The following is a 25,978-nucleotide window of genomic DNA, read 5'->3' as shown; positions in this document are numbered from 1 at the left end:
GGASAGCCAGAGCTCAACTCCCTGTATCCCCTCCATCAATGGGACGTTACTCATCAACAGTGGGAGCTGCTGAAATCTGTGTTGCCCTGACTAACCCTAACCCTTCATCAACTCTGCACTTTTCCCTCCCTACCTGGCTGTCTGTGCTGCTGCTGGAGGGACTCGGAGAGAGTGAGCGAGCGAGAGAGAGAGAGAGAGAGAGGGGATGGGAGAGGGTGGGAGTGCAAGAGAGTCAGAGAGGGAGGATTGCTCAGGATAAACTGTGTCCATGAGGGCAGCAGATGGCATTGACTGGGTGAGGGGTGGGGGCTTATTATCTTCACTATCTGCATTGCTTGGCACATTATTCACCTCCTCTACTCTGCTCCTGTTAACAGACCACTGCTCCTCCTCACTGGTCTCCAGTACAGTAGGCTGACACTGAAGACAGCATGAGACTTCTCTCCCTCTGATCTACTGTTTGAAGAGGTAGGGTTTCGGATGTTTTCTGAAGATGGACAGGGACTCTGCTGTCCTAGCTTCAAGGGGAAGCTGGTTCCACCATTGGGCTGCCAGGAAAGAGAAGAATTTGRACTGGGCTGAGCGGGYGAGAGGACCAAGAGACCAGAGGTGGCGTACTCGGGTTGGGGTGTAGGGTTTGAGCAGAGCCTGAAGGTAGGGCGGGGCAGTTCMTTTTGCTGCGCCGTAGGCAAGAACCATGGTCTTGTAGTGGATGCGAGCTTTGACTGGAGGCCAGTAGAGTGTGCGGAGGAGCGGGATGATTTGGGAGAATTTGTGAAGGTTGAACACTAAGCGGACTGCAGCGTTCTGGATAAGTTCCAGGGGTTTGATGGCACAAGAGGGGGACCCAGCCAACAGCGAGTTGCAGTAGTCCAGACAGGAGATGACAAGTGCCTGGATTAGGACCTGCGCCGCTTCCTGTGTGCRGTGAGGTCATACTCTACGGATGTTGTAGAGCATGAACCTGCAGGAGCGAGTCATTGTTTTGATGTTTGTAGAAAACGACAGGGAGTTGTACAGGGTCACACCGAGGTTCTTTGTACTCTGGGAGGGGGGACACCGTGGCGTTGTCAACCGTGATGGAGAGGTCTTGGAGCGGGCAGGCCTTCTCTGGGAGGAAGAGCAGCTCTGTCTTGTCGAGGTTGAGCTTGAGGTGGTGTGACGAACATCCAAGCTGAGATATCTGCCAGGCACGCAGGGATGTGTGTCGCCACCTGGGTGTCAGAAGGGGAAAAGAGAAAAATAGTTGAACGTCATCCGCATAGCAATGATAGGAGAGACCATATAAGGATATGACGGAGCCAAGTGATTTGGTGTAAAGAGAGAAGAGGAGAGGGCCTAAAACAGAGCCCTGTGGGACACCAGTAGTGAGAGTATGTGGTAAAGACACAGATCCTCTCCACGTCACCTTGTAGGAGCAGCCTGACAGGTAGGATGCAATCCAAGAGTGTGTAGAGCCTGAAACGCCCAGCCCTGAGAGGGTGGAGAGGAGTAACTTATGGTTCACAGTGTCAAAGACAGCAGATAGATCTAGGAGGATGAGAACAGAAGAGCAAGAGTCACATTTGGCAGGAGAGCCTCCGTGACACAGAGAAGAGCAGTCTCGGCTGAGTGACCTGTATTGAAGCCTGTCTGGTTAGGGTCAAGAAAGTCGTACAGAGAGAGATAGCGAGAGATTTGGTCAGAGACAGCACGTACAAGTGTTTTGGAAAGAAAATAAAAAAGGGATACCGGTCTGTAGTTTTTGACATCAAAGGGCTCAGGTGTTGGAATTCCATGGATAGAGAACATACAATTATAGGTTCAAATCTCRCTGATGCCTTGTCACAATTATTTCTTAAATGTTTGCATTATTAATGCCTAAGGAAATAAATTTTCATGTATCCCATCTGTGCTTGGAGTAAAAAAAAAAAAATTGCCCAAAATAAGCTAGAAGTGTCATTAAAAGTGTTATTGAAACATTCAGTGAACATTTTCAGGAAGTTATTAAAAAACCTACAAATAAACCTTTAATTTCCGTTCTCTGAGCATTAATAAAACCTCCCAGGAAAACTTTCAAGGAACCAGAGTAAAACGTTCTCAGAACCTCCTTGCAACCTAAAAATAAACGTTCCCAGGACAGGTAAAATATTCACTTCTGTTCTCAGAATGTTTAAAAAACGTTTTACCAGTCAGGAAACCAATGTGCAACCAAAAACACGAGTTCTCACAATTTCCAAGCCACTAAATGTGCTAGTTGCGCATTGACTGAAGTGGATACAGATACATGTTTCCTGAACATTACTAAAGCCCCAATACGAGGTCCAGACGACACAATGAGCTTCAACACTATGGAGTTGCCTCTCTTCTGTTCTGACTGTGCTAAATATGACCTCACCCATCACCCCCAGAACAAACAAGCAYAGACAGGCCCTATATTTACAAGAGCTGTCCCAGTCCCAGCCAGGCTACAGCCACACTACCACAGTTTGTTTTAACATGGCAGCCAGCGGGCTCCTTAGCATTACGCCCTCCTCCTACCCAGCAGCCCCTGCAATGGCTCCCTAACCAGGTCCGCATAAACAAAATTAGGTTTGGAGACTTTCTGCAAATTTTGTTTGCCTGACAAGTATGTTTATGTCGACCTTGTAAAAATATACACATTACAGAACATTTAGTTAAACAAATATGATCAGAGATCAGCTGCAGTATTCTGCTCTGCTGTACATTGATGAAAGTGAGTGTTCAGTTAACTGGCTAGTGAACATGAATATGATCTCTCTCTCTGGTTGTGCATGAAGTGAGAGAAAGTGAGCAAGAGCGAGCGAGCCGAGAGAGAAAAGAGCGAGCGAGCYGAGAGAGAAAAGAGCGCAAATGTATAAGCAAACCAACTTCAGAAATATTGGCCCTAAAGGATGTGTGGTCTGGGCAAAGTGGATGAAGGTTTGGAGCAGAAACTACGTTGAAAGTGAAGCTCTATACTTCACAATGTGTGCTACTCCCCAGAACTGCTGGATGTCTGGCCGGCCCCTATAAAGAACCCAGATCAGATGCACTGTTTAATACTACAGCCTAAATCAACCCTCCAAACATGGTCTCTCTCCCAGTCTCTGAGCGATGTAGCTCTTTCTTCTTAGGACATTCAGTAAGAGCAAATCTAATATGCGGTTCAACACTGTCGACGTCGAGCAAAACAACCAGAGCAAAGATAGAAAGGCCTGACTCAGTTCAGACTTCCTGGCCTTTATTTCCTGGAGTGGTAAATCAGAGGTGCACTCTGGGAATCTTAGACCTGTACMTCAGGCCCTTCAGCCCGTCTGAGTTCTCCTCATGATGGAGGTYATATTTTCTTCCTCTGCCAGACCTGGAACACGAGTGCTCCTATCACCAGCTCCCCAACCTCCTGCTGCTTCTCTACATGCCCAGAGGCTGGGTTACATAAGCAGGCGGGGGGGGGGGAGCAGAGGAGATTGGTGTGGGGTGGGGATGGGGGGCGTCTGGTGGAGGAGTGTCGTCCGTCTGCATGTTTTTGAGTGGCCTGTCTGTCCAAACCCACTCCTCCCAGTGACCTGGTGGCCCCGGGCCCCTCTGATCGACATGGCTACTGCTTTCACACCAAACACTGCCGTCATGGCCCAGCCTCACTCCTCTCTTTTGAAGTCCTCTCGGAGGTTTACCTCCCTTCCTCTTGAAGCCCAAAGTATCCGCCACAGCAGGATTAGAGCAGCCAGCCAGTTTCCCAGGTGCTATTACCCTTGTAGTAATCACAGACACACTGGAAGTTGCTCTTTAGCCAGGATTATGCAAAGGAGTAAGTCAATACAGGTTAAGTCTCTATTATCACTAAGCCAATACTGCGAGCGCTAAATTGTCGGCAGAAAATGGCTCTTTTTTCCACGGCAGCAGAATAGAGAGGAGATAGCATCACATGGCACCAGTAATCAGTGGCATGGTTTGACTGACACACTGGATTACTTCATGATAGACAGGTTGGGGAATGCGAGCTCACCGCTAACAATTTTTCAAAAGCAGCCCAACTCAACGGGCTGTCAAAACAACAAGTATCCAAAAAGGATATCACACACATACCTGCACAGGGGGAGAGAGAGAGGATGGGGGAATCCGCACTGTGACACTCTACTTACATGGCAGATCAAAAAGGCTTTAAGGRAGGGCAGTCTTTCTTACCTGCGGAGAAAGAAAGAAAAGAGAGCGAGAGGTAGGAATATGTTAATACTTTTGCACGTTATTTGATAGGGAGGCATGTATAGTAATTGGAGTGTGTCAGGGACAGGCTGKAGGTTATGCTCATCATTTAGAGTGGTGAGGCCTGAGGCAAGAGGGTGAGCTGTTGGCCTTATTTGGTGCGGAGTGTGGGTTCTCTCCGAGTCCGTCTCTGTTTAATAACACAGTGCCTGGGCTGGTCTCAGCTGGTCAGGCAGCCTGACAGGCAGCAGAGTCTCCCCCAGAATTCACTCTTATCTACAGGCTACTCATCATCCCACACACAGATATACATTCTAACAACAGACAACCTACACTTTATTGTCATAGACGTATGCACAAAAGTATGTGGGCACCTGCTCGTCGAACATCTCATTCCAAAATCATGGGAATTAATATGGAGTTGGTCCCCCCCTTTGCTGCTATAACAGCCTCTGCTCTTCTGGGAAGGCTTCCCACTAGATGTTGGAACATTGMTGCGGGGACTTGCTTCCATTCAGCCACAAGAGCATTAGTGAGGTCGGGAACTGATATTGGGGCGATTTGGCCTGGCTCACAGTCGGCGTTCTAATTCATCCCAAAAGGTGTTTGATGGAGTTGAGGTCAGGGCTCTGTGTAGGCTAGTCAAGTTCTTCCATCTCAACAAACCATTTCTGTATGGACCTCGATTTGTGTATGGGAGCATTTATATGTTGAAACAGATAAGGGTCTTCCCCAAACTCTTGCCACAAAGTTGGAAGCACAGAATCGTCTAGAATGTTAATCTTWACGCTGTAGCATTAACATTTCCCTTCACTGGAACYAAGGGGCATAGCCCGAACCATGAAAAACAGCCCCAGACCATTATTTATCCTCCACCAAACTTTACAGTTGGCACTATGCATTCGTGCAGGCAGCATTCTCCCGGCATCCGCCAAAGCCAGATTCGTCCGTCGGGCTGCCAGATGGTGAAGCGTAATTCATCACTCCAGAGAATGTGTTTCCACTGCTCCAGAGTCCATCGGTGGTGAGCTTTACAACACTCCAGCCGACGCATGGCATTGCGCATTGTGATCTTAGGCTTGTGTGCGGCTCCTCGCCATGGAAACCCATTTCATGAAGCTCCCGATGAACAGTTCTTGTGCTGACGTTGCTTCCAGAGGCAGTTTAGAACTCGGTAGTGARTGTTGCAACTGAGGACAGACAATTTTTATGCACTCGTCRGTCCCGTTCTGTGAGCTTGTGTGGCCTACCACTTCATGGCTGAGCCATTKTTGCTCCTAGACGTTTCCACTTCACAATAACAGCACTTACAGTTGACCGGGGCAGCTCTAGCAGGGCAGACATTTTACCAACTGACTTGWTGGAAAGGTGGCATCCTATGACRGTGCCACGTTGAAAGTCACTGAGCTCTTCAGTAAGGCCATTCTACTGMCAATGTTTGTTTATGGAGATTGCATGGCTGTGTGCTTGATTTTATACACTTGTCAGGTGTGGCTGAAATAGCCAAATCCACTAATTTGAAGGGGTGTCCACATACTTTTGTAAATATATAGTAACATTTTCATATGACTAATGTATGCAATTATACCAGTATCGCGAAACTCGTTTGTATCATGGCAAGGAAACAAAATACGGTGTTGGAAACAAACATTATATTGTCATCCAGCTATAGCACACAATATTTTACATACAGTACTATTTTACATACAGTTTTTAAAGGACCAGAGAGTTTAGTCTGCTTYGTGTTTTCACTTTTGCCATGGAAAAAATATTGCAATAATGGTATCGTCACAGTCCTACTAAATACCATTTAATGACAGGTGAAAATCCAACACCTGATTTACATAGGGTGAACAGTGCATATGTCAGATAAGGATAAAGTAAAGTCCATCAGCTACAGAGAGCCAACTACATGTAGAATGAGATTACTTGAGGTGTAAATCAACAAGCTATTTGATTAAAACTCTGTTGTAGGAGTTATAGGAGGGAGGTAGGATRAGAGGGAAGGAAGGAGAGACATGAGTGGACAGCCTGGACTGCCACTGATGATCAGTGGCTGGGATGTATGCACTCGCTACTGGTCGCTCTGGATAAGAGCGTCTGCTAAACGACAAAAAAAATGTCAAAAAATTAATAATTGAATGAGGCAGAGGCCACAGGCTCACGATACTCATCTGTCCACAGGTTTACATTTAGACTGGATCCCAGCCCCCAGTCCTCCTCTCACGGCCGGCAAGGCAGAGCGGCCATCAGGGACTACATTATCATTCCAACAATCTCACTGCTACTATACAGGACATATACTGGAGCAGAGCTGAAGCCTACAAGCGTTGTGCTCTTTTGCCCTGTGATTTAAAGACTGTGGGTCAAGGAGTGTTTCAGCGATTTACAGGATGTATGCATGTATCCACCCTGAACAGACTTAGACCCTACATCATATAGTAAACTCAGCAGCCAGGAACAAAACATATCTCCATCCAAAGTTCATATTCTGACACATTTGACTGCATTCAGGCATTACATGTAAGTGCAACAATGTTTCCAATGTGGAAATTTTAACAAGCCTCAAATAAACAAATAGCACATGATTACAGATCAGTACGTACGGGTTCATTCTTGGAGATACTCGGTCTTCTGCATCAAAGAATAGGGGATAACATATCTGTTTACAAGCCATTACTCACTTCCTTTCTTACAAGCCTGTTGTCCATGTTGTCTTATCTATTCTATAATTGTGCCTTATTATACAGGCCAGATAAGGATGAGTGAAGTCGGGACGTCGCTTCTCATGTAAACATTTCCATGTGATTTGGCTTTTATCTAACTTTGCTGCTTCTCAGTGTGTGTGTGTGTGTGTGTGTGTGTGTGTGTGTGTGTGTGTGTGAGCAGAGGAGCCCTGGTCTCGTCTAAGAGCGAGACACAACACCACAGACAGTGAGCAGGCGATGCAGCTGTTTCTCTGCGGCCACAGAGGGGAGCTTTTAATTGAATGTGAATGCAGAGGCTTTTAATTTGGCCCTGGCTACAGAGACACGCACTGGGCCCTAAGTGGGGGAGGAGGGGCAGCTCCGGTCTCATCCAAAAAACCCTTGCCACACCTCCTCACACGCCTCTAATTACTATCCATGGGAATGCTGGGAAAACAACAACAACAACAACAACAAATCATTGTCATGTTCAAAGATCTCTGCTAGTTTTGAACGACTGCCATCACATTAAGGGGATAGAGGAGGGAGTAGAGCACAGGGAAATGTAATGGATGTGTGTGTGTAGTGTACACAGTTGTCCTCTGGTGTGATGAGCGATGGCACGCCCTGTTGCTGGTTGGAGCAGGATAGGATGGGAGGCACTGTCGTTGATCTATGCTGGGTGTTTTAGAAGGCCTGTCTATTTATTTAAACAGCAGTAATTATGTGATAACTCAATCAGGGGGCTGTGTAGACAACGTGACGTAACAGTGGGACTCAGCCTCTCTGTTACCTCCCTCTCTCCCTCTGGGTCTGGCCTACAGTTCAATGGAAAACATTGCATGAGGAGGAGACGCAAAGCCAAGAGTAGGGTTATTTTTCGATTGAGTAAAGTCTGGTAGATAGCCATATGGGTTTGATTTGAGCTCTGCTGTAGGTAAGAGGCGGGGGAAAGGAGGTACATAATAACCAGCCTTAAATAACCAGCCTTAAAATCATGACTTAGAGCCCTGATTTAATGTCTTTGCTGTGTGGGGATAAGGTACTCTCTTAAAGTGGTCGACAGTCTGTTGCCTGCATACACACTCTCTTACTGGGTAAAATGCTGAGCAACAGGCGTGTTTTCTTTCTTTCTGAAATGTGGGACTGTTTAAAGTCGCTGATGAGCTCAGTCTGTTCGAACACTCAGCCCCCCCTCACCCACATGCTCACACACACCCACACCCACACACACACGAGAATGCAGGGACTGTGTGCTCATCCAAGAAAAGCACACATCTCCAGTGTTCCTCGTCACTGATAGCCCTTGAGACAGAGCACCTTTTYACAGCACTAACTCAGACTAGCAGTTTAACTGCTCTGGGCCATGGCGGTGGTGTGAGGGCCAGAGGCATGTAAACACTAGACTACAATGCACAGACTGACCAGAGTGCACACTTCTGTCATTCAAAGCTCTTTATAACYCTGTTCCCACAAGCCACAGAGCAGTGCTGGGAAACAATATGCTGGCATCACTCACATTCAGTCAACCTCCGCTCAGTATAGCCAGGCAGATAGTATAGGGCCCTACAGCACAATAAATACATGAAATCAAAAGAATACKGTCTCGTTCACTCATATAATATTGTCATGCACTTTCTTATGATACAATTGATCACATTGAATGAGAAGGAATCACGAAAAAGCACACCTCAAATCTGTAAACATTCGGAGTGATTTTCCAGCCTGTAGTGTAACACGGCAAAAAGTCTAGCAAAAAGCCTTAATCAGTGCAACTTTGCTAGGCCGTTTTTGTGTTCTTTCAAATTGCATCTGGAGATGTTTAAATGTCATTAAAATATGCGCTGGGTGAATATGCGGGGCTCAAATTACTGCCARAAATGGCCGGAGAACCATGGATCCATTATGAGCTATTGGGCTTCACTGCACAGAGCCTCTTACGGAGACACCTCCTCACACATCTATCAGTCCCCATTTACTCACCTATAGTGTTTTTGAGGAGTGATATGACAAGGACTTTTATTCACAAATGCATGTGACAGTCAAGAGTGAAGAGAGAGGAGGTGGAAAGAGGAGAAAAAGAGGGGGAGGCAAAAAACACGGAAGCTTCAGAGAACTCTTGCGAGTGTCTGTGTGCGGCCCATGCCAAGAAAAACAAGGCCTGAGCAAGAGGCATGGCAGGAAACAGCCTCCACTGGGGGAGGGGTGGGGGTCCACAGGCACGCAGAGAGAGAGAGAGAGAGAGAAAGAGAGAGAAGAAAGAGAGAGAAGAAAGAGAGAGAAGAAAGAGAGAAAGAAAAACAAAAAGAGAAACATGAGAGAAACAGTGAGAGATGAAACACCACATCTCTACTAAACCCTCTCCAATCCTCACATGACACTCTTCACCATAGTCTTAATTTGCAGATGATGGCACACACTTTGCACCATCAACACAGATTTGAGCGCCAAGCAGAGTGCCCAAGCAGACCTCTGTGCCATCAGAAGGTCAGCTCAGACAAATAAATTGGGAGACAGAATGGAAAAATATATTTGGATCTTCTAGAAACCCCAACGTACCATAGAACGCCTCAAAAAAAGACATGACATAGGTATTAGTCCATCACCATTATGTGAGTTCTGCACCACAGGGGGACCTTGGTACTTTTCAGCATGTGCTGTGGAACTGTCCGGGGGTGGTTGAATTCTGGGGGAAAGTCAACGATGTCACCTCTGTACTTAGATAAAATACTGTCATTAGATCCAATAGGGATGTTGCTTTGTGATGACTCTGATTGGCACTTGTCAGAACGCCAACGGASACTATGGTTGGCAGGAACCACACCTGCTAAGAAAATGACTGTACAGAGTTGGATTCCTACTCATCAGTTAGCATTGCAACAATGGCTGCTCGCCTTTAAGGAAATGGTAGTTATGGAGCTCTCCACGGCCAGAATCCACAGGGCCAAGGTGTCCACATGGAAAAAAGCAGCAGAGGACATTTCTGAACTCTTAACCAACGACCCTTTACATCCATGAACGTGTACAGTGTCAATAATGTGTCACTATTTCTGACACTATATGATGTATTGTTCAGTAGACTTATCATGTAATATTAATTTATATGTCTTTATCTCATGATTTATTTGACAAGCTATCAGATTGCCTGTGGGGGGTTAAAAATATATCTATAAATATATTGTATGAATCCTACGAATTGAAATAATAAAAACTTGATGTAAAAAAAGACGAAAAGGTCAGCTCAGTTCAGGCTGCCTCTCTCTCCACTAGCAAGGCCAATATCTGCATCTGGATCACAACTCCTCCACAACAGAGCCAGAGGAACATTACTCACCACATACGCTGGTAATTAGTGCTGGATAGGYTGTTTTGAGGCTTACACGTACTTTCTTTAACTTACCATATGCCGCACGGTAGTATTGGTATGTAAAGTACTTAGCATCCTATGTGTTATTGGTGTGATTTTAATACAGTGGAGTAGTACAATTGTAATGACAGCAGCTGCTAGTTTGCTCTCTGGACTGGGGGATAATAAACACAATCTGYTGACGCTTTTGTCTCCAGCCAATCTCTGATGTAGCAAACGGGAAATGGAGAGACTGGACACCTGAGGAGGAAAACAACTCTGATTAAAAGGGACCATGTTGTACTCCAGACTCAGTGTTTGTAAAGGTGTTCGCCTCACCAACATATCATAAAAAGACAGCAGCAGAGCCTGGCCACTTGGCCAGTGAACGTAAACACGGCCATGTTTCCAGGTCTTACCCACCGCCCAGCCCCCTCTGACCACCCCAGCCCCCTCTGTCCCCCCTCCACGTTGGATGACTCAAAGGTGGAAGTAATGATGCCAGATGGAACCAAATCAGGCTGATAAAGAGAGGGTCTGCTGTGACCCAACACGCGGCTGTGGTTGCAGCTGTGCACTCCTTCAACCCTGCCTGCCTGGGCTCAGTCCTCCCTMCCTCCCTTCCTCCCTCCTAGCATAACCTTGGCCAGTACGCTTCTCCACTGCTCTCTCCTTCTCTCTCTATGCCTCCTCTCTCTCTCCATCATTCTCCTTCCCCTGAGCGCAACGCAAGTCTGCTCAACACATTAGCAAAATATCACATTCTGACAGCAGGTTTAGCCCAAATCCAGCCATCACCATGAGTTATGCCGTTCAGGCCAGTTGAGGATTTGTGAGAATAATACAAAATCATATCGAGAAGGGACCTGGGATTGTGAGGAACTGTGATGGAGGCCTGGAGTAGAACCTGCTGGTGGGATCTGAATCTGTCTTTAATGCATCACTTTAGGTGCTCTATTCCCATCAGAATCAGACAGCGATGAGGTGAAGGGGACACTAGTCCTGAGGGGGTCTTGGTGGGTGAGACTGTTAATATGCTCCATTGGAGGAGAGAGAGGTTTGGGCTTTAAGACATGGAGATATCTCCTCTATGACCTGCCCCAGGTTGATGGAGTAATGGTGTCTGGTCAGCCTGAAGGTGTTCTTCATAAGGAGAGGACAGACAGGGGGAAGATACAGTGTGCCTCAGCGCTGCTTTTACAAACCCTTTTCCAGTTCAGAGMGATTGGAGCCACAGATAATATTCAGCCCCTAATCTTGCCGCCATTCAGATTCCCCGGATTGTTTTTTACACAGTCGGAATCCAGGCTTTCTCCTCGCATAATGTCCTTTACAGAAACGTCCTTAGCAGAATCTCTGAAGGCATTTCTCCCAGAGGAGCTGACGCAGTTCCAGTCGAGCCGCACAACAGCCGCTCTGTTGCAGGGAGCTGGGCTTGCTGGAATCTGCTAGGGACCGCTGAGCCCCCACTGGATGAATGAATGTGGACCTTTAAGAGTGCTTATGCACGCATACACACACAAATTCAAACCCCATGTCACATGCAGGGTGTTTGGACTCCAGCWGCACGCCACTCATGAGTAACACACGCTGTAAACAAACGTACCCTGAACCAAACCCAGGGAACACAACCACACACACTGTCCATCACACGTTCATCTCGCTCAGCTCACCTGCCCTCGAACATGAACCTACCTCAATAGGTGTCAGGAAATGATCTGAGCCAAGTTAAACATAGGACTGTGCTGCTTGCAGTGGCCCAGGTCTCAATGTCTGGGATATGAAAATCACAGTCATGTGTTGGCAGCCTGGCTATAGCCACCCAGGGGCCTTCTGGCTGGCTGACTGGCTCACATGCAAACAGAATTCCAACACCTGAGCACCACTATTAATAAAGTCTCTTGATGAGTAGTCATCGTGCTTCTTGGATGTATTCGTGATTTCTATGCACTCAACACCGCTGTATGTTGTTGGTTATCCACTCGGAGGTATGACATCGGCCCAGATTGAATTACGCACCGGTGTGCACTCTTCAATGCTATTAGTTTCCAGCTCTGCTGATTGCTGTTACACTTCCAACCATYCAGGCACGCTGGTAAAACAGATCCGCTTCCCACGCCAAATCAAAGGCTGATATATTACCCAACGTTGGACTTAGAAATGTTGAAGCGATGAGTACAGCGCACAGAACAAGCCGCAGAATTGGGATTTCGAGAGCCAATAGGATCTACTCACAAGGGAGAACTACCAAAAGCACAGAAGGAGCGGATCGTGTGTTATGCCTAACTATGTACAAGGCCCATCGAGATGGAAGAGTAGGCCACATAGTGAGAATACAGGTGACACCGGTTAGTGGACACACACACAGTGAAAAAAGGATGAAGGTTAGAGGTCAAGCATACAGAAAATAWAGATGTAATATAATGAAGGTATGCTAAAGTGTAGACAATGTCCTTAACCTCCTTATACACTGCTGCTTATCCAATAAACAACACACTGTACATACACACATAAATCTGCATATAGGAACAAACTACAGTCAATGTCACTATGATCAGGGCCTAAAATGTACTTTTTGGTCCACCAGCCACTGTGGCAGGTAGATTTTAAAAAATCATTCTGACTTTTTACAAGACTAAATCTTTTGTTGTTGCTAAAATTACAGTCAACAAAACACAAACAGACATTAAAGTGCATACTTTGTAATGTTTCTAAAASAAATGTATTACTAGTAAGAAGTCATGTGTTATATTGCTTAATTTCATTTAATTGTTTGTATTTTATTTTTATTTTTTTACAATTATATACATTATTATTACATGAGTCTTTTACCAAAACATCACAGATGAGACAAAAAATGTTTATCTGCCCCTTTAAGGGCAGGAGGTTACAGTGGTAACGCGACTCCAGTCATGTTTGTGCCTGTGAGAGTCTGACTAGTATCCGCGTTGCTTTCTTCCCTAGCAGTTGAAACTGCAACATTGAAAAACAACCTAGCTTGTGAACAAAACAATGTAAATAGCCAAGAAACACAACGACAAAGTCTCACTTCAGTAGACTTTAATTTCAAGTAAATTAGATCAACTTTTATACCTGTGCGCAGCGCTTCTAAAAATGTATCGGTCACTCAGCTCTTCACGTGCGCACAGCCCCCAGCCATGCAGTGTGAGGCAAAATACTTTGAAAACAGCTACTGCAGAATACATTTTTCTATAAATGTGATCATACTTTACTTTTTATTCACAATGCGAGTGAAATGCTTGCACTGTGGAGCCCTGACCACCCGTCAACGTGGCTGTTGAAATAGACATTTTACCCGCCAATGACAAAATCTACCCGCGGGTGTTAATGTTAGGTCCTGACTCAGATCAAGGAGAATACCTACCTAAGTAAGACTTTAGGTCAGAAGATGGTATGATAGAGAGATATGTAAACAACAAGCTAAGAGAGGATTTCACAGATAACCTCCAAAAACTGAAAGAGCATGTTGACCTCAAATCTCATCGATGCAGAGGGGCTAAACTACACGTTTATGTGTTTGATAAACACCTAGCTAGCTAGAGATTTAGGTCAAAACGTAGACTTCACTAAGCCCCTCCTCCAGCGCTGCCTCCCTGATCGGAGCTCTGATGTCTCACTCTGACAACGTGACCACCCAGGTCACACAGAGAAATAAATTATATGTCTGTTAATGTGCCTCTCCCTAACTCCTCAAAGACAATCTGCTTCTCCCATTACAGTGAGTCACTTTGTCTGAGTCAGTCGGTCCAGAGAGACAGAGGTCAACTCCAGCTGGACATGGAGCCAGACCCCAGGCTGTAACTCAGTCAGTCAGCCAKTCAGTCAGTCTCCCTGCAGCCCAGCCCACAGCTTAGCCTGGCTACATCAGGACACAAATCAGCAAATCACTAAATAAGCCACTCAGAGGAAATATAATATTTCATTTCGGGTGTCACGTTTCCATCCAAGTCGGCGGAGCCGCAGAGACAGCGATTAGCCTAGCTGGTCTGCTAATGAAATTAGAATGKGTCATCTGTGTGCACGTAAACACGGGTACTGTATAGTACAGCACATGCCTGGCCTGCTGCGGTTCATGCCTTGGCTGCCCTACAGGAGATTTATGGACTCCAGTGCATAGGGGGATTTGTGTTTGGACCTAAATCATGACTGTTACTAGGAAGGACTAATTAGGAGAGCAGAGTGGGGAGGAGAGGTACAGAGCAGCAGCCTGCCTGGGGAGCGTGTGGTGTGGTAAATGGTTTTCAGGAGGTCTCTAGGCCATGTTCTCCAGGGCCTCACTAATGTACTACCAAACATGGTAGCTAGCTACAGCATGCACGCATGCACAGACTCCTACTGAGTCCTGAATGGCACAGTAGAGCCTCAGTCACCAGACAGGGATAAAGGTGGAGGGAGGAGACTTACTGTAGCTACAGTACAGTGGCCATCTAGGCAAAGAGCCATTAAGAATTTTGCCTGAGAGCTGATGGGAAGTGAAGTTCAGAAGTTGGTGGTTTTGGGGTGTGTTTAATGTGTTCTCTGGGACTTAAAGAGCACACGCTGGGCTGCATAATGGTAGGAGGCTCTGYGCCTCCCTTGGCTATGTTCTCTACAGCAGAGACTTGTATTAGGTATTGATGTGCAATGCGGTGAATCGATCCAAACCTCTAAAAGGTTCAAGTTCAGGGCTATCAAAGTCTTTTGAAATTGTATTTTTTTGTACAGTAAATGGTGAGAATTAGGCAATGCAAGGCATGTTGCTGTAACTTCTAAACAAGTGTATAAAACTGGAACGTTTGTAAAAAGAAGCTAAAAACACTTCAGCCAACATYATGTTAGCTTAAAACGAGCAGGTTGTAGTTTACAAGGCATGAGTCATGTCACCGAAATAACTACGTAAGTGATCATTTCATTCCAGGCCAAACGCTCCCACCCTGAAACCGACTTGTAGTTCTCTGCCATCGGTGAGCAGCATTGAGTTAGCATATCGTTTCTCCATAAGCGCTGAGTGTTTCTGCTGAGGCCTTCTGCTCTAACGAGGCAGCATGTGTTGGTMATTTGCAGGCAGTTGATGTTGATTAGACAGGGCATGACACCCCTGGACCTCAGCTGTCTCAGCACATGGACACACATCCACCAATTAGGCTTGGCCTGTTAGACTATCAGATACATTTAGGCTGCGTTTACGCAGGCAGTGTGAGAAATCTAAATTATTATATGGCTGAGGTGCTGACYGGATGACCTGACCAGGAATAACTCTAGGTTATAGCCTATGACTAGGGCCCAGAGTTTATCCTGGTCAAGTTAAGCCTTACTTATGGTTAGTGATTTACTTATGGTTGGTTATTGACTACATACATCTATCCTTCTGTGACCCTAACAGATAACTCTCTTCTCTCACAGTCAGACGCTGTTAAATGATAGCCAGACCAGGACATTGCAGATCCAGGCCACATCTGAATGATGCTAGGTTACAGTTAGCAGAGAGACGGCTAATCAGATCTGAGGAGTGACTCACAGAGCTCCGGTGTGCAGTCTCTCTGCCTTAACTCACTCCCACAGCATGATTGCATTATGGTGACGTTGGGCATTATGCTTGCAGAAATGCTCAATACTTTTTGGCCGGCATTGGAGAGTGTGACAGATTTAGTGCTCTATTTGGATGCTATGGGCCTAAAATGACTTAATAAACTGGAAYTGACATTTTGAGTGCTAAGGTGAAAGCTTAACTTTTGGAGAGCTTGRCACGTTACTAACAGAGAATCCAGTTTCCTATCCATCTTTACTGTACTGTATTGTGTGCACGTTAGCAGCTGGGACCATGAGAACCTGTGTTATGTCAGCACATCAAACAGGTCTGTTGCTTGTCTCGCGTTAGTGTGTCCGTGGAGACAACCTCGGTGACCCCGCCCCAGTGGGCCGTCCCATCTGTCTCCTCGCCCTGGGCTTGGTCCACTTCCTCTCTGGCCTGGCCTGTCTGGAGCACACTGTTCCCAAGGGAACCATGGGAAGGGTTCACACAACATAGCAGTATTAGCCTGGGGCCTCATATCAAATGTGCGCATGCCAGTTTACTTCCAAAAGTTGGTATTTATCCTATTTGAACTTGACGGAAAAGTGTGCGTACGCACAACTTCTAGTAGTTGATCAATTGTATTGCAAGGAAATATGAAAAGGAATTAGGAAGGCATAATAATAAAACAGATGCATTTGCCTTTGGTGAGGAGATCACATAGCAGCATGTAGTCTAATACACTATATATACAAAAGTATACACCCTTAAAATTAGTGATTCAGCTATTTCAGCCACACCCGTTGCTGACAGGTGTATAAAATCGAGCACACAGCCATGCAATCTCCATAGACAAACATTGGCAGTAGAATGTCCTTGAAGAGCTCAGTGACTTTCAACGTGGCACCGTCAAAGGATGCCACCTTTCCAACAAGTCAGTTCATCAAATTTCTGCCCTGCTAGAGCTGCCGCGGTCAACTGTATGTGCTGTTATTACAAAGTGTAAACATCTAGGAGCGACAACAGCTCARCCGCGAAGTGGTAGGCCACACAAGCTCACAGAACGGGACTGCCGAGTGCTGAAGCGAGTCAAAAACGTCTGTCCTCGTTTGCAACACTGACTACCGAGTTCCAAACTGCCTCTGGAAGCAACGTCAGCACAAGAACTGTTCGTCTGGAGCTTCATGAAATGGGTTTCCATGGCCGTGCAGCTGCACACAAGCCTAAGATCAACATGCGCAATACCAAGTGTYGGCTAGAGTGGTGTAAAGCTCACCGTCATTGGACTCTGGAGCAGTGGAAACACATTCTCTGGAGTGATGAATCACACTTCACCATCTAGAAGTCCGACGGACCAATCTGGGTTTGGCGGATGCCAGGAGAAGTTTGCCAACTGTAAAGTTTAGTGGAGGAGGAATAATGGTCTGGGGCTGTTTTTCATGGTTCGGGCTAGACCCCTTAGTTTCAGTGAAGGGAAATCTTAACGCTACAGCATACAATGACAATCTAGACGATTCTTTGTTTCCAACTTTGTGGCAAGATTTTGGGGGAGGCCCTGCATGCAATGCCCCCGTGCACAAAGCGAGGTCCATACAGAAATAGTTTGTCGAGATCGGTGTGAAAGAACTTGACTGGCCTCCACAGAGTGCTTACCTCAACCCCATCAAACACCTTTGGGATGAATTAGAATGCCAACKGCGAGCCAGGCCTAATCGCACAACATCAGTTCCCGACCTCACTAACGCTCTTGTGGCTGAATGGAAGCAAGTCCCGGCAGCAATGTTCCAGCATCTAGTGGAAAGCCTTCCCAGAAGAGTGGAGGACGGTGAGCAGCAAAGGGGTGTCCAACTCTATATTAATGCCCATGATTTTGGAATGAGATGTTTGACAAGTAGGTGTCCACATACTTTTGGTCATGTAGTGTATGTTTCTTTTACTTGTATTATATAGGCCTAAATCATAATCATATTGCAGGATGTGTCTCCTTTTTTGACATGACTGGGTTTTCCCGCTACACGACAAATATTAGGTTACCATTTATCCATCGCTCATTTCAACTAAGCTAGCTTCTTAGTTTGGATCCCTCGACGCAGTTGGCTTCAGTTACTGGGACTGCTTGTCTCTTTCCAGTGTTCCTGCCGACTAAGGACGGGTCTGAGGAGCTATTTGGCTTCGCAGCWAACCTAGCTGCTAGCTAGCTGCATATCAAGCTAGCGGGGTTTTCATGAACGCAGCCCGCGATGCGGTTAGCCATTGTGGCTGGGACCGCGGATTGTCCCGGGTTTGTGGCTGTCTAGATCCCTGCTGTTTGTTGATTTCAATCTTCCCCGTGGCCTGCCCGGTCTGCGAGGAGTAACAGCGTAACCTACGTTGCTAGCTACCATGACAAAGACCAAAGCCGGCGGGAGTAYCGTTGAACAAAAAGAGACCTACAAGCAGTTGTTACAACAACAGGAAAATGGCTTCAAGTGTTTTGTCCAAATACTCGTGGATTTTACTAATAAMAGAATGAACGACCTGACCAGAGAGGTCCAGGACCAGAAAACAGTTTGCAGKTCTCCCAGGGTCAGCTTGAAGAGTTGAAACTGGAGAACAGCAAGATGTCAGCAATCTGTAAGCCTTTGAGCGAGGATATCAGTTCTGTGTGTGAATCCATGATAACAATGACARATAAATCAGATTATCTTGAGGGACAATCAAGGCGGAACAACATGGTTGTGGACGGAATTGCAGAATCTCCACATGACACCTGGACGGAGTCTGAGGACAAAGGGAAATGATCTCTGAGAAATTGAAGATGGACCACAGGAAGATTGAGGTGGAGCGTGCCCACAGGACTGGAAAACCCACCACCAGCCGAGGTGACAGGCCCAGGTGACAGGCCCAGGCCGATAGTGGTCAAGTTCCTGAGGTTCAAGGACAAGGTAGCGGTTCTGGAAAGAGCCAAGAACTTGAGAGGAACTTATGTCTTCCTCAATGAGGACTATCCTGAAGCTGTGCGCCAGAAGAGGAAAGAACTGATCCCAGCCATGAAAGCTGCCTGAGCGCGTGGGGACATTTCTTACATCCATTATGACAGGCTCATTGTCCACCGTCCCTCCCAGAAACCTAGAAGGGATGAGAGAGCCAAGCCTATGGGTTCGTAGCTTCAACCCCACAGCACACACACACACACACACACACACACCAACTGATTGCCTGCTGAATGTATATTTTTTTCTCTTGCTTTGTTTGCTCTTTTCAGTATTATGTCTATCTCTGATAAGCTACCCAGGAAATGGCTGAAAATAGCACATATTAATATATGTAGCATTAGAAATAAGGTTCATGAAATCAATAACTTGCTAACATCAGATAACATTCATATATTAGCCATTTCTGAGACACACTGAGATAATTCATTTGATGATCCAGCAGTAGCAATACAAGGATATAACATCTATAGAAGAGACAGAAATGCTTATGGGGGWGGTGTTGCTGTATATATTCAGRGCCATATCCCTGTAATGCWTAGAGAMGATCTKATGTCAAGTGTTATTGAAGTGTGGTTGCAGGTTCACTTGGCACATCTAAAGCCTTTTCTTTTGGGGTGTTGCTATAGGCCACAAAGTACTAACAGTCAGTATCTAAATAATATGTGTAAAATGCTTGATGGTGTATGTGATGTAAACCGAGAGGTCTACTTACTTGGGGACATGAATATTGACAGGTTTTCATCAAGCTGTCCTCTCAAGAGGAAGCTTCTTACTGTAACCAGTGCCTGTAATCTGGTTCAGGTTAATAATCAACCTACCAGGGTGTTTACAAACACTGTAGGAACAAGATCATCCACATGTATTGATCACATTYTTACTAATACTGTAGAACTTTGTTCTAAAGCTGTATCCGTACCCATTGGATGCAGTGATCWCAATATAGTGGCTATATCCAGGAAAGCCAAAGTTCCAACAGCTGGGCCTAAAATAGTGTATAAGAGATCATACAAAAGATTGCTGTGACTCTTATGTGGATGATATTAAAAATATTTGTTGGTCTGATGTGATTAATGAGGAGCATCCAGACGCTGCACTTGATGAATTTATGAAATTGCTTCTTCCAATTATTGATAAACATGCACCTGTTAAGAAACTGACTGTTAGAACTGTTAAGGCTCCATGGATTGATGAGGAWTTGAAAAACTGTATGGTTGAAAGAGATGGGGCAAAAGGAGYGGCTAATAAATCTGGCTGCACATCTGACTGGCTTACTTACTGCAAATGTGACTAAACTCAACAAAAAGAAGATGAAACTGCATTATGAAGCCAAGATCAATGATTTAAAGAATGATGGAAAAAAACTTGAGTACTTTAAATGAAATTATGGGCAGAAAGACAAATTCAAACTCCATCTTTAATCGAATCAGATGGCTTATTCATCCCGAAACCATTTGATGTTGCCAATTATTTTAATGATTATTTCATTGGCAAAGTAAGCAAACTTAGGCAGGATATGCCAACAACAAACAGTGAGCAATTGTATTCATGCATAAAAAAACAAATAATGAAAGAAAAGTATTGCAAGTTTGACTTTTGTAAAGTTAGTGTGGGAGAGGTGGACAAATTATTGTTTTCAATCAATAATGACAAAGCTCCTGGCATTGACAACTTAGATAGAAAGCTACTGAGGATGGTAGCTGACTCTATAGCCACTCCTATCTGTCATATTWTTTATCTGAGCCTAGAAGAAAGTCTTCATCCTCAGGCCTGGGGGAAGCCAAAGTAATTCCATTACCCAAGTGCGGTAAAACGTACTTTACTGGTTCTAACAGCAGACCTAGAAGCTTGCTGCCAGCTCTTAGCAAACTGTTGGGAAAAAATGTGTTTGACCAAATACAATGCTATTTCTTGGTAAACAAATTAACAACAGACTTTCAGCATGCTTATAGAGTAGGGCACTCAACATGTACTGCACAGACACAAATGACTGATGATTGGTTTAAAGAAATTSATAATAAGATTGTGGGATCTGTACTGTTAGATTTCAGTGCAGCCTTTGATATTATTGACCTTAACCTGTTGTTGAAAAAAACTTGTGTTGTGGCTTTTCAACCTCTGCCATATTGTGRATTCCGAGATATCTATCTAATAGAACTCAAAAGGGGTTTTCTTTAATGGWAGCTAATCTAATGTCAAACATGTAAAGTGTGGTGTACCGCAGRGCAGCTCTCTAGGCCCTSTACTCTTTTCTATTTTTACCAATGACCTGCCACTGGCATTAAACAAAGCATGCGTGTCCATGTACGCTGATGATTCAACCATATACGCATCAGCAACCACAGCTAATGAAGTCAATGAAACTCTTAACAAAGAGTTGCAGTCTGTTTTGGAATGGGTGGRCAGTAATACACTGGTCCTGAACATCTCTAAAACTAAGAGCATTGTATTTGGTACAAATCATTCCTTAAGTTCTAGACCTCAGCTGAATCTGGTAATGAATTGTGTGGCTGTTGAACAAGTTGAGGAGACTTGGCGTTAGTTAAATTACTTGGCGTTACTTTAGATTGTAAACTGTCATGGTCAAAACAAATAGATTCAATTAGGGATGCACAATATATCGGTGAACATATCGGAATCGGAATATTTTCATGAASTGAAGTTCAATTTCAATAGGCGAACAACAAGTGGCAACCTAGCTAATACTTACTCACAAGGATTCCTAAATCATTGCTAAGAATAATGAAAATGACTGCAGGTTCTAATAGTCATTGTTTTCAGGCTGGTTGTATTGGTGCTAGCTAGGTACCAAGATAAARCTAGCTACCCTAGAAGTTGCGGTCGAACAAATTATGCTTTATTACGAACGCGRTATTGTAAACACATTGTTCGTGGCTGGTGTTTGCTTGTTTGCAGACTTTTTTGCACAGCTTTGACAGTGCTACTGTATCTTTTTTGACAGGCAAAGACCCAAACGGCATTCCATAGTATGTATGTTGTGAAGCTAATATGTTTGATGCTATTACTGTGTAACTCCGGAAGGGCAACATCTGAAAAATAGCGCACTTGGTAGTGTGTACTAGTGCTCGACCAGTCGTCGAAAGCCAACATCACCCACGACAGAGAACAGTTGATTGTCAAGGGCAATGAAATCCATTATCTTGGCTTTAATGGATTTCGCCTTTGAGTTGTCTCGCTGAAATGTTCTTACTCTTTCAAATGACTGCTCGACTTGTTGACTGCTCGATCTACTGTACACAGCAGACATTKTGGGCTAGGTTAGRAATGCTGTGTTGCACRTGTAGAGCAACATTTTACATGGCATCATTACATCATGTACCTACGTTATATAGGTATGCAAGTCAGCTTTGACATCGGTTTTGCAYATCGGCATTAAACTAGAYATCGGGCCGATACCGATGTTGGCATTTTTAGCAAATATCGGCCAATTCCAATATGTTCACCGATATATCGTGCATCCTTACCCAGGAGTCTGCCTCCTTGTTTACTACTACCCAGTACACACCTAGGAGCCCTGCCCGACTGCCAGGGCACTGCTGAGGATGCACACTACTCGAGAACGCCACACCAGATTTGTGTTTGTAACAAGCTACTCCAATCTACTACTGGTCTCCCCCCCCCCCTCCCTACCCCTTCCTTCTTCTTTCCCTCAGACATGCACTGATGAAGAGATAACTTGAAGGTCACCCTGAGAGACCCGAGGATCTGTGTTAGAATGTGAAGAATTACATTCTCTTGTTCTTCGGACAAGGTGCATATCAGAGCACTGCTGAAACGAGCATGTCATATGGGATTGTGTCATCTCATCAGAGCCGTCTGTCTGTCAGTGTGAACTGTGAGACCTGATAATGTGATKTAGGAAGGGCACATGATGTGGCCCCAGTTTGCCAACACCGCAACGTATAATCAACTAGCCCTGTACTGCAATCACTGCAAAATGCTGGGTCTTTTTTGTGTGAGCTGTTTATGCAGGCAAATTATTGTGATTATTATAACACCATGCCAAAAGGAAACACATTTACTCAATGAGAGGCAGACTGGTGTATAAAATTGTGGTGAGAAATGGGACACATTTCTAACGGTAGTTCTCCTCAACAAACCTTTTAAATCCCCATTAAAACACACAATGCTTTTTAGCAAAAGCCAAGGTCTAATTTCTCCCGACTAATTCCAAAACCAATTTCAGGTGAATCGAGCTTCAACATCAAAAAAACACTCCCTGAAATACGGAGAGCATTCTCGACATGGTTATTTATATAGGAAAAGCCAATGTTCAAATAGTCCAGATGGAACTTAGTTTTCCCTCCGACTCGGTATCAATTCCTTCCAAGCTCATTATTCAAAGTGCAAAACAGATCAAACAGTGATATGAGATCCAGCGGTAAGTCAGATCTCCATTGGCAGTGCCTTGCAAAAACACATTAGTAAAGAGTGTATGTTATGTGAGACCCACATCTGCTCTGGCTGAGGAGTGTAGAGTGGGCTCTATGGGCTCTGCTCTGAATCCGCTATCTCACTCATGAAGAAGGCTGCTCACTGCTCAGTGGCTTCTACAGCTCGGGTCTGTCATACAGCATGATGAACTAGGTCAGCTCATTACACTAGCCTACTACCAACTGTAAAATGTGTAGGGATCGTACAGTGTATCATCCCAGATWTGCTACTGAGAGAAATAGGCTAGAGAGAACCACATTCCAACATGGCCGCTTGTATTTCTACCAGTGGTGGTTAAAGACATGTAAGGCATRGTTACTGTTACAGTAAAATAAATAACTGGACACACTTTTTGTTGTCATTAAGGGCCCTTTAGGATTATTAGGTGTGAGGCCTCTGTTGACTTTAGTGGAGAATAGAGAGGTTCTAGTATAATGTGCTGTTTTGTTTCTGTCCCTGAGTGGCCTAGCCGTCTGCCTGCCTTCCCCGGTTCCCTGTAGCTGTTCCCACTATGGTTTCTCTATTCACCTTGGTGGTCCGTATGCTGTTCGCCTGTCGCCACACTCACAATAGACCACACATTCTGCTCAATGGGGGAACTAGGCCTTACGCTCAGCTGAAAGTGAGCAGTGGGTCAAAACTGGACCAGACTAGATGTGCTTAGATAAGCAGAACCATGCAGGGGGATCGCCCTCTAGAACAACACACCAGACCCAGGCCAGTAGACAGCAGGCAGGCAGGGGATCGCCCTCTAGAACAACACACCAGACCCAGGCCAGTAGACAGCAGGCAGGGGATCGCCCTCTAGAACAACACACCAGACCCAGGCCAGTAGACAGCAGGCAGGGGATCGCCCTCTAGAACAACACACACAGACCCAGGCCAGTAGACAGCAGGCAGGGGAGACGCCCTCTAGAACAACACACCAGACCCAGGCCAGTAGACAGCAGGCAGGCAGGCGAAGAGAAAAAAGGACGTTACTAAACCTACGGTCAAAAAAGATTGAGTCCCCTCCTCTACATATTGAAACAACCAACACATAACCCCTGTGCCCATTCCACATCTGACTCTCTCCTGAACATTCCCTCTGACCAAATGTTAGGATATGCCTCCAATAAGCAATGCAGATCTATATATTTGTATGGGCCTAGTAAATGGGGATTCTGCAAAATAAGTGAGGAAAATTGGACTGTTTTTATTTATCTTTAAACTATTCTGCAGTGTTCATAATGTATACATTGTAGAGTGTGTATACTGTACAGTACAATCACTTTTCAGTGTCCATTATGTATACATTGTAGAGTACAGTACAATGCACTTTTCAGTGTTCATAATGTATACATGGTAGAGTACAGTACAATACACTTTTCAGTGTTCATAATGTATACATTGTAGGTGTGTATACTGTACAGTACATGCACTTCATGTTCATAATGTATACATTGTAGAGTGTGTATACTGTACCGTACAATGCACCTTTCAGTGTTCATAATGTATACATGGTAGAGTACAGTACAATACACTTTTCAGTGTCCATAATGTATACATGGTAGAGTACAGTACAATGCACTTTTCAGTGTTCATAATGTATACATGGTAGAGTACAGTACAATACACTTTTCAGTGTCCATAATGTATACATTGTAGAGTTACAGTACAATGCACTTTTCAGTGTCCATAATGTATACATGGTAGAGTACAGTACAATACACTTTTCAGTGTCCATAATGTATACATTGTAGAGTACAGTACAATGCACTTTTMTTTGTGCATCTCCCCATTTACTTTCTTTTTCTATCTTCTAACACAATGCATTTTTTTCAGGACGGCCACACAACCTTTGTATAGACTTGACAGGCTGGTGATCTCACACTTGCTAATCAGCCTGTCTCTGTGCTTTGTCAGGCGGAGACGTGGACATTCAGGGTGGCACCTGCCCATGCAGCACCATTGCTCACTGAAAAAATGCTGCATCTCAAACAGTTGATTGTGTTGATGACTATAGCCCAAGGTCCCAGGTCAACCCATTGGTATTCAAGAGCAGAAGGACGTGAACAAAAGTGCCAGAGGTTTGAATATCCAAATAGTTTTTTTTTTTTTTTTTTTTTTACCCTCGTCTAGTGCACGAGTTTGACTATACAAATCTTGTTTTTCCCCCCATCGAGATTTTTGGGATGTTTTGACACAGTAAAGTTTAAAAATGCTTTTATTCAAATACATGTAGGCTAATGTTGTCTCTCCAAGGCCATCTTCTCAATCCAACTGTTAAAATTAAAACCAAAAGTAGGGCCTTTGACCATTCAGTACAGTGGGCATTCTGTGACTAGATGAACCAAGTAGGTCACTGACATTATGGAAACACATTTGATACAGGACTTAAAGAGATCATTTGTCTTCCAGCCAGCAGCTCTTCACTCTTCAGCAATGCACATCTCAATCTATCCCAGCACTGTGCACCACGTTCCCTCAAAACKGACAAATCCTGTTGGACTAGCTGATAGACATTTCCTTGTTATTATTTTCATACAGACATAGGTTCAAATGGTGTGTCTCTTTGAGCCTCGTTACACATGATTTCCATGCAGAACTGCCTAAGGAAAGATCTAGACAAATTAATGATTACGTTTGATGTACTCAGCAACCACACATTACATATTTAAAGCTCAGAGTAGATTTCATACTCCTCACCATCAAAGCACATTGCATCATTAAATGCAGTGCCTCGGAGCAACTTTAAACGAGTGGGTTTCAGTGTGTGTGTCAGAATGAGTGTGTGTGTGTGTGTGTTCAATGCACACTACTTTAAAAGTGTATTGTTTAT

General features: G+C 44.8%; 1 protein-coding gene across 3 annotated transcripts in view; it reads right to left on the bottom strand.

The window, feature by feature from the left end:
* The window catches only part of pdzrn3b (PDZ domain containing RING finger 3b), a 123,734-nt gene that overhangs the window by 59,985 nt on the left and 37,771 nt on the right, over positions 1-25,978 (bottom strand). Inside the window, exon 1 of one of the 3 annotated variants that reach the window (XM_070445544.1) lies at positions 4,125-4,152. The exons of the other annotated variants lie outside the window; for them this stretch is intronic. The gene's annotated coding sequence lies outside the window, so the exon portion shown is untranslated. Of the gene's footprint in view, positions 1-4,124; positions 4,153-25,978 lie in introns of those variants that run through there. 3 annotated transcript variants of the gene reach the window in all.

The sequence above is a fragment of the Salvelinus sp. IW2-2015 genome, linkage group LG11 (genome assembly GCF_002910315.2).
Source record: "Salvelinus sp. IW2-2015 linkage group LG11, ASM291031v2, whole genome shotgun sequence".
Classification (NCBI taxonomy): domain Eukaryota; kingdom Metazoa; phylum Chordata; class Actinopteri; order Salmoniformes; family Salmonidae; genus Salvelinus; species Salvelinus sp. IW2-2015.
This window is presented reverse-complemented; position numbering and strand designations above follow the sequence as displayed.